Source organism: Lathyrus oleraceus, chromosome 6, assembly GCF_024323335.1.
Source record: "Lathyrus oleraceus cultivar Zhongwan6 chromosome 6, CAAS_Psat_ZW6_1.0, whole genome shotgun sequence".
NCBI lineage: Eukaryota > Viridiplantae > Streptophyta > Magnoliopsida > Fabales > Fabaceae > Lathyrus > Lathyrus oleraceus.
In genome coordinates this window covers 212,648,446-212,659,121 of record NC_066584.1, presented here as the reverse complement: position 1 = coordinate 212,659,121, position 10,676 = coordinate 212,648,446, and positions in this window count along the sequence as shown.

Genomic DNA, 10,676 nt, shown 5'->3' with positions numbered 1-10,676 from the left:
TAATCAGAAATTAGGGTTTCATGGCTACTTGCAACAGGCAAGGTTTGATTGGAAGTAGAGGGGGCTCATTCATGTCATGATTAAAGAGGCATCTTGGCCTAAGAAGATCCACAATTATCTCAGAAAGATCCATTGGCAAGCAGTGCAATCAGTTCCTAATCATTTTTGCCCTAAACTAGGGTTTGGTATAAAATCGGTTTATTTCTGATTCCTTGGATAAAACTCATTTCCATGGCCCTCCATATGTTCACAAGGGTCTACATACAAAAAATCAGCTCTTTATTTGAGCCAGAGGTGCTTTAATTGATCAATGGAATCAGGAATCAAACAATTTGGGAAAACTCAACTGTGGGGCCAGAAAAGTCAACTCCTGACATTTTGAAAGTGGAATCTCAAAATTCATGCCTAAGGAAGTCTACATGTGAAATTTGATCAAGGTTGGATCATGGATTCATCATTTAATCAGGAGTTGGAAAAGTTACTAAATTTAGAAATAGTTGTCTTTCCATTTAAGGCAAATTTTTATGGTTTTTGCATCCACTTTAAGCCAATATTCCACCAAGATGAAATCTCCATTTGAAAATTTCTCCAACATGATAGTTGTTCCTCTTGTTTCAAACTTTTTAGAGATATAAAGTTTGTTTCATTTGGATTAAAATTGAGAAAGTTATACTTGGTCAAAGTAAGACATTATTTTAGGACACCTAGAAAATTTTCTAAGTCCAAAATTTGCAAATTTTGTCAAGACTTTATGGCCAGTTTTCTTGCACTTCAAGGCATCTTTTGAAGACACTTTCTTCATGACAGTTGTACCTTGCTATGTCCTCTTTCACATCCTTTTGTAATCATCCCATTTGGATCATTGGTTTGAAAGACACACTCATCTAAAGTTGGTATCATGGACTGAATTTTTTGAAGCATTTAGGCCAAACTGGCCCAACCATTTTGCAGCTATGGAACCTGAACATTATGGCTATTTTCACCTCTTTCCACTCATCATTTCAAGTTGTGTTCAACATGAAAAATGTTAAGTTCCATGCCCTCTTTCTACTGTTTGCATTGCCTTGCCATTTGGTTACATAATCATCAAGTTATAAAGCCTTAAAGTCACCCTGTCGGACTATTTTTATGCTGCAGCCAAACAACCAAGTCAGACCACCAAAAACGACCAGCCCTTGCATTTCCTCATTTGGCCATTTGCTTTATGTTCACTCACTTAAGCTTTGCTACATTTAGAACTTGCTCATACCACCCCCACTTTTTACACCATTTTTTCATGAACCAAAACAAATACTTCAAGCCCATTAACACTTAAAACCCTACATACTTAAACATTCTAAACCCTAATCTGAAAAATAGTGGCTGCTAAAGTTCAGAGCAAGCAAGGCAAGGAGCAAGAAATCCATCTCATTCCATTTCCATTTCACAAGTTTGCAAAGCACCTCTTTTTCCTTCCATCCTTCCATCTTCAAGGAGCAGTGGACCTTGCATCCACTAGGTACCTTTACTTCTCCATTTTCATGATCATATATCCATGTTGCTCATCATGTTATCCATACTTCATGTTACTTTTTTTCATTTATTCTATGCTTACTTCATGCTATTTTCACTATGCCATGCTTGTTTCGTGCTAATTTTTGTTGTTAATACTATGCTATGCATGCTTATGAATCCTTCAACATGAGGCATTGCTTTTAACTTTGATTTTGTAACATTATTTTTTGTCGAATCCGGGTGCATGAAGCCCCCTTGTTGTTCACTTTTCACCATGTTTGAGTTACCATTTCCTTCAAAATAAAGCACCATTGTGTTCTACATGTTCCATACTTGAACTTTGGTTTTTACATCACCTCATTTGGAGCCCTGTAACATTAGTTATGTTGGTTGGAAAATGGAAGAAATTGGGCTGCGTTTTTCACATTTGATGCATTTTGCATGGCTGTTAGTGTTTCCCATTGGCTGCATGAGAGAGAGCGAACGTGTCAGCTTGTACACCGTTCGATCCTGCGCGCCTCCCTTCATCCTGACCGCTCCATCCAGTTTTGTCTTGTAGTGCCTTTAATGAAATATCGACCGATCAATGTTCATGTGACATGATTATTTTAAATGCTACATTTTATTATTTTGTCACGCGTAACTGTTCACCTGAGCTGGGCTCAGCGCCCTGCTGCTGTTCGCACCACCACATGCATGACCCATATCACATTTCACTTCATTTTATTTCTATTTCCATTCTTTTATTTATTTTATTTTCTGTTTTGTTTTTAATTCTTAAAAATATTTTATTTGTTCATAAAAATATCAAAAAATACTTTTTATATTCCTCAATGTTTTATTTAATTTATTTTTATTTTTATTTTCATATTTATTTAATGTTAATATTTTATTTTAATTAATTATTTCAAATAGTCCATTTTAACGAACTTATTTGTATTAATTTTATTTTCATGACTTAGAATTATTTTTAACTTCTGATTTTTGGGATGAGGGTTGATCAATGTCTCATGGTCAACCTGACCTTTTATTGGAATTTTATTTCCCATTTTTAATTTATTTTGGATTTATTTTTGACCTAGTTTGCTTGGTTGACTTTACATTTGACTTTTGTTTTATTTCAATTAATTTATACATCAATTTTCATTATTTTAAAAACCTTTTTGGGGGATGATGATGTCCTGACCCCACCTCATTTAATTTATTTTTTCATAATTTATTGAATTAATTTACTATTTATTTGACATTTTTTAAGTTGACTTGACTTTACAGTTGACTTTTCTATGATTGATGTTTGACATAGGGATTGCTTAAGGCAATTCAAGAGATATTTTGATCCTCCCTTGTTCATCTCATAGGCCATGTATTAGAGGCCTCTAATCTTGATTTTATTTGATCCTTGCATCATTTCCCGATTAAATTATTCATTGATTCTTTGTGTGCATAGTTTCACATGTCTGATTTATCTGATATTTTTTATACTTGTTTCTTTCATCCATGTTTCTATTGTTTGATTGTTTAACATGCTTATACTTTCCATACATTGTCTAATGTTCATTCATTTCATTCTTTGATTATTTGATTTGATCATATACTTGTTTATTTATCTGTTTGATAACTGTGGCCTTCTTGTATGTTGTATAAGGCCTATATTTTTATTGTTTGATTGCCATGAACAACCCCCATTCATAACAAATGTACCCCTCTCCCATGAAGTGTATAATGTTTATTCTTTCATTATTTATATATCTGTTAATATAAGAAATAAAATGAACATCCGATAACCATTTCTAAACAAGATCAAAACCTCGATGCAATGTCGAGTAATCATTTTCAAAACTTAATAGAACCAGCACGTATTCATCCATTCTTTTGTAAGTCGATTGCTTCATGCATCGCCATTTCTCTTGTAAGTCGATTGCTTCATGCATCGCCATCTACCACCCGTAAGTCGATTGCTCCAGGCATCACCATCTACCCTTACCAGTGACTCTCCTTCTTGCTCCATTCGTCGATTCTTGTTCCGATTAGGTATCACCCATTAGGTAGAACCCTTTGTATGATAACATAGGTAGAATTCCCATTTTCCTTTGTATGATAACATAGGTAGTATTCCCTCATTCTTTTGTATGATAACATAGGTAGAATTCCCTTATTCTTTTGCATGCTAACATTAGGTAGATGTTCCCATATTTAAATCCTAACACTTAGCTCCACATTGCATGACAACTCTAGGGCAGAGCTTCCCCATTTTTAGACCTTCCGTGCGTCTCCGATCTTGTGGCATGTAGTCTGTTCTATTGCAAAGAGGTAACTGCCTAAGACTCGATTCAACGAGCTGCGACACCTGCTGCTAGGACGTGAACACATTTCCCGCCTTCCTCTGACACAACTGGTGTCCTCCTTTGTAAGTCCATGTTCAGATGACAATCCGTATTTAGCCGAACTACGGCAACTCTGATTCTCATGTTCAGATGAGATACGTAGGCACAAGATGCGATGTCTTGCCGAGTTCCTTTTTAGACTAACAACTAACAACTAATCCTTGTTTGCTTTCGCCCTCGTTGCGATTCCTTTTCTCTCGCCCTCGTTGCGATCGAGACCTTCCCTTTCTCTTGCCCTAGTTGCAATCGAGACCCTTGTTCCCGTAGTTAGCTGAACTACAGCTTGCTCTGATTCTCATTCCAGATGAGATACGTAGGCATAAGACGCGACGTCTTAGCGAGCACACATCTCTTTCACCCATAGGTAGCCGAGCTACGAAGACTCTGATTCTCATATTCAGATGAGATACGTATGCAGTGGATGCGACATCCGTGCGAGTCATTTTCTTTTGACCCTCTTTTAGTAAATAGTACATTAGATAAACACACACCCTTTAGACAAGAACAACAAGAGTGGATCCCGTAGAGTACTACAGATGCGTAGGGGTGCTAATACCTTCCCTTCGCATAATCGACTCCCGAAGCCAAGATTTGGTTGCGAGACCTTGTCTTTTCCTTTCCTTTCTCCAGGTTTACTTCGAGCGTTTTCTTTCCCTCCTTTGGAATAAATAACGCACGGTGGCGACTCTTCTGTCATTTCCTTTCTCGCCGGTTATTTTTTTCGCAGGTTGCGACAATTAAGAAAAACATTTATTTCTCCATCTCTTCAATATCTTGCAAACAACACCCTTTTTCAAACTAAAATGTACATATTTCCAAAGAGGTTTCCATGGAGTACCATGGATGTTTAGGATGCTAATACCTTCCCTTTGCATAACCAGCCCCCAGACCCTTATCTCTTTTTATTAGTTTTGTTTTTAAAACTTCTTCGGGTTTTGTTCGTACTTTTTCCCTTTTCCTTTGGAAACAATAAAAGCGCGGTGGTGAATCTTGCTTCATGAGTTAAGTTAATGAAAAGCTTAATCTCAAAAAATTTACTGCTACAAAAAAGTGGCGACTTTGTTGGGGAGTAGTCCCTAGTGGGTTAAGCCCATCTTTATTTATGTGTATATATTATGTTTCTATTGTTTATTATTGGTTGTTATGTCTGGTGCTTGGTGATCTCTGTGTGGTGAGATAAGTCCTATACTCGGATTTGAGTGCTCTTATGATTGAAGGGAGGTATAGTCATGTTTGGCTTACGTGGAGTTAATCCTTAATAAGTTGGCTTGAGATCCCCCATTCAGTGGAGGTCGCTTTGGGATTACTGATGTCACACGGTAGTCATAGTTGGCATTACTTTTTCCGACCTGGGATCCCGAGAAGCTGAAGACTTTAGAACCCTTAACTCATCTTGGCCTTTTAGGATGTAGTGCGGTGGCTATTCAGGGGTAGACTTGAATTAGTTGTTACGCGATACTACACTCGGACGAGTTTCTCTTGAGAATATTATTGGTTGATGAGTAGTTGTTTACGCCAGTAATATCCAAAAGATGGAATTATGATGCTGGGAACTTTTTATAACCTCGTTCTACAGGAGATTATTCCCTTAGTAGATACATCGTGGGTTGGTTCTCACCCTTGGCTCCATACTCGTGACTTCGGACCGTTGGACCTTGTTTATGTGCTTTGTGTGATCTTGTTTGTGGTTGTTGCATCATGCACTCATTGCATTCATAAGATTTTTTCTCAATTTTCAAGAAACTTAAAGACTCTCTTTACAAACATCGCAGATATTTTGACTATGGATATTGGAAGAAGAAACACTCAGAAATACAATTTAAGATGTCCCGATCTCATGGAATTAAGGAAGCTAACATATTTTGTGGATGATCTTAAGGATTTCAGAGACCATTTTGGAAGACTTCTGTCTATTCTATCTACTGATGTTGAGGATGGTCTTCTTTATACTTTGGTTCAGTTCTATGATCTTGTTTACTGGTGTTTCACTTTCCTAGATTATTAGTTGTTGCCTACCATGGATGAGTATGCTTATATTTTGGGTATACCAGTTTGTGATAGAGTTTGTTTTAGTGGGGTGGAAGGAATTCTCGAGTTATTTCTGAAGCTATTCACTTGAGGAAATATGACATAGATGATAATGTCACTGTCAAAGGAGGTACCAGAGGGTTGACTTCAAATTTTTTGATTGAGAAAGCTTTTTCTTTTGCCAATGTTGGTATTATGGTGGCCTTTGAAGCTATTCTTGCCTTACTCATCTATGGTTTGGTCCTGTTTCCCAATATTGACAATTTTGTTGATCTTAATGCTATTAGGATCTTTTGGGTTGGAAATCCTGTTCCAACTTTGCTTGGTGACACCTACTTCTCCATTCATCATAGAACTTCTAAAGGAGGTGGGACTATTGTCTATTGTGTGCCTTTACTGTACAAGTGGTTTATTTCGCACTTGTCGCAATCTCCTATCTTCAAAGAAAACAAGGATTGTTTAAGGTGGTCTCAAAGACTTATGTCTCTCACCAATGATGATATAGCTTGGTATTCATCCGCTTACGAAGACATCGAGATTATTGATAGTTGTGGGGAGTTCTCTAATGTGCCTCTTCTTGGTACACAAGGGGGAATCAACTACAATCCGACTTTATTAAGATATCAACTTGGGTTCGCTATGAAAGACAAACCTAATAGCACCTTGTTAGAAGGTTTATTTTTCTAGGAAGGGAAAGACACTCAAAGATTGAAAGCTAGGATAGTGCATGCTTGGCACAATATTCATAGGAAAGGAAAATGTGAGCTTGGATTGAAGAATTGTATTGCTTTGGAGCCTTATAATAGTTGGGTGAAGAGGAGAACAAAATAATTCAAGATGCCATACGCTTATGACATACCTATGTCTTTAGTAATGGTAAAATCACCCACTATTAAAGGCATAGAGGAGTTGCATTTGATGGGATGAAGCAAGAGAGGTATGATTGGGAAGAAAAATTTCACACCTCATACCTTGAGAAGGTAGAATTGCAGAAGCAGTTAAAGGAAAAGGACGACTTGATAGAATTGCTCGAGCAACACGCTGTGAAGAGATCAAGAGGCCAAGAGGATTTTTTTCCTCTAGCATTTCATCTGCCCATCTTCCTAGTTCTAGTGTTTGGAAAGGAATTATGGATCAACTCGTGATGGAGAAGGATGCTATGAAAAGCGACTATGAGAGAGAGATCAAAAGACTTCGCAAGAAGTATCATCTTGGAGTCGGGTCGTCATCGGACATAATTCCATAGATCTAGTTGATTTTTGTTGAAATTATATTTCTGATTGTAATTCTTCGCATTATTAATAAAATAAGATTTTCAGTACTTCAAAACGCGTTATTCCCTTTACAATGTTTGCAATATGTTTTATGTCTTAAAGTTCCTTGAAAAAAATAATATTCACATTTTCATTTACATATCATGCATCATTTTGGCCTTGCTTTGAGTAAGTTTTCCAAGGGTCTTATTTCTTCCTTTCTTGGTCTTCATCCAAATAAGTTGTCTCACCAATACAATACTCGTGCTAATCAATTGAAGAAGACAGATTGTTTAGAGCAAGAGAGTCGTGAAATCCGTGAAGATGTGACTACTTTGAGGGACAATTATGAAATGTTTACTGCTATGATGGAAACACTATTAGCTACTCAGAATCAACCTCCTCCTCCTCCTCCTCCTCCTCCTCAAACTCCGCTTCAGAGGACTGTGATTTCCGAAATTATCTCTACACCCATCTCCGTGGCTCCAGTCAACGCTCCACAATACCATATGCCTCCTGGTTTCCCTTGGGGCATGCCTCCTAACTTTTTTCCTGAAGGGTATCAACCTGCTGTTGAAGTTCCTATGGCTCAACCGGTTATATCAGTACCACCTCTCGTGGTTCATGCTGATCCTTATGTCGAAGAACCCGTTTTCCATGCTGACCAGAGTGAAACTTTTGGCGTCTATGAAAGGATGGATGAGTTTCAAGATGAGTTTCAGGCTATGCAAAAAGAGATTCAGGCTTTGAGAGGGAAATACCTGTTTGGGAAGAATGCTCATGATTCGTGCTTAATTCCTAACGTGAAGATTCTGCATAAGTTCAAGGTACCGGATTTCGAGAAGTATAAGGGTAACTCTTTTCCTTTTAGTCATTTGGTGATGTACGCTCGTAAGATGTCAACTCAGGCTGACAATCATCAATTGTTGATCCACTACTTTTAAGACAGTTTGACTGGTGCCGCTTTGAAGTGGTACATGTGACTTGATAGCACTCAGATCCGAACTTTCAATGACCTAGGTGAGGCTTTCATTCGTTAGTAAAAGTATAATGTTGACATGGAACCGGATAGAGATCAACTTCATGCTATGTCCCAAAAGGATAAAGAAACTTTCAAGGAGCACGCATAGAGATGGTGCGAAATTGCTGTGCAGGTCAGTCCATCATTAGAAGAGAAGGAAATGACAAAGCTGTTTTTGAAGACTCCGAGTCTGGTCTATTATGAAAGGATGGTTGCAAGCGCTCCTAGTGATTTCACCGAGATGGTAAACATGGGTTTGATATTAGAAGAGGATGTCTGTGAGGGACAATTGAAAGAAGGTGGTTCATCTGACAGTTCCAGAAGGTATAAAAATGGGTTATCCAAGAAGAAGGAACATGATGCTAACGCTATCTCGCAAGAGAAACATAGGAGATCTCCGAGGAATAGTTAACGTCATCAGCATGTGGCATTAGTTACTCCAGTTATTAATTATGCTCTGGTTGTTTAGGTAGCGCCAAGTTATCAACCACGTTTTCAACAACGTACCAATCAACAACATCAACAGAATCATGCCCAGAGGGCCGCACAATTTGATCCAATTCCAATGACCTATGCAAAATTATTTCCTGCTTTAATACAGAAGAATTTGTTACAGACAAGAACTCCATCAACCATTCCGAAAGAGCTTATGTGGTGGTATAAACCTGATCATCATTGTGTATTCCATCAAGGAGCACCCAATCATGATATTGAAAATTGTTTTGCTTTAAAAGCGGAGGTGAGAAGGTTAATGCAAAATGGTATTTTATCTTTTGAAGACTCTGGTCCCAATGTACAAGCCAATATATTGCCCAAACATGGTAGTGTAACTGTGAATGTGGTCGAAGGATGTCTAGGAAAATACTATATTTTTGACGTCAATCTAATCAGAAGATCCTTAATTGAGATGCATGCAACTTTGTGCTAGTTGAGATATTATGAGCATGACCATGCTTCTTGCCATATTTGCTCCAGAAACCCTCGAGGGTGTGCTGTGGTGAAAAGAGACTTACAAGAGATGCTATATCAAAATCTTATTCAACTTACAAGGGATAAAGATGAATATGATCATGAGGTAAATGTCATAGTTCCCCGTTTTAACATCCCAAATCCGGTTGTGATTGCAAAGAATGGTCAGAAGTCTGTTGTTTCTTTGTTGGTCATTCGTTTAGAGGGTCCTACGCCCTACGAGTCTGATAAATCCGTTCCTTACAAGTACAATGCTACCATGTTGTAAGATGGTAAAGAGGTGCATATTCCTTCTTTTACGTTTGTTGTGAACATTGTCGATGTAAGTGGTGTGACCCGAAGTGGTCAGATATTTGCTGCTGCAGCCCCTAAAAGACCGAAGATGTGGTGATAGAGAAACCAACTCAAGAGAAAACTCCTATTATGCAGTCTGACCAATCCAACATTGTGACTTAGAGTTCTGATTAAGATGAAGTGCTGGAATTGATTAAGAAGAGTGATTTCAATGTAGTGGACTAGTTATTGCACCCCCTGTCCAAGATATCTATATTATCTTTAGTGATGAGTTCAGAATCTCACAGAGAGGCTTTAAAGAAGGTCCTGAAGTAAGCCTATATGGATCATAACGTAATGATTGATTAATTTGATGGCAATATGCCAATATTTCCGCATGTAACAATCTAGGCTTCAGCGATGAAGAGTTGCCCGAGCAGGGGAGGAACCATAATTTGGCTCTGCATATCTCTATGAACTGTCAAGAAGATGCCATGTCCAATGTGTTGGTGGACACTGTCTCTTCTTTGAATGTTTTTCCTAAGTCCACTATGTCCAAGCTTTCTTATCAAGGTGCTCCGATGATATTCAGTGGGGTTGTTGTGAAGGCCTTCGATGGCTCGAGGAAGACCATAATTGGGGAGGTTGATCTCCCAATCAAGATAGGTCCATGATTATTTCAGATCACCTTTCAAGCGATAGATATTCATCCCGCCTACAATTTGTCTCTTAGGACGTCCGTGAATTCATGAGGCTGGAAGTGACATCAACTCTCCATCAGAAGTTGAAATTTGTGAAGAATGAGAAGTTAGTGATCATGGGTGGCAAACAGGCCATGTTGGTGAGTCATCTCTCTTCATTTTCATACATTGATGAGGGAACGCTGTTTCAAGCTCTTTCTGTTGATGATATTGTTTCCAGGAAGAATGGGGAGTCCATGGCATCCTTGAAAGAAGCCCAACAAGTGTTGGAGAATGGCCAATATGCTAGATGGGGACAAGTTGTTGAGCTTCCCGAGAACAAGAATATAGATGGTTTGGGTTTTTCACCTGGTTCAACCCGAAGAGATTTGAAGAGAATTCATGAAGTGTTTCACAGTGCTGGCTGTATTCATTCCAAAGATCAGTCTGTTGCCATAATCCTAGAAGATGATGAATAACAAGAAGCGCCAAACTTTGCGACGCATGGATCGATATACCAGAATCAGACTGGTGTTGATATTCCTTATGTTATTCACTTGTCAAAATTAATTGT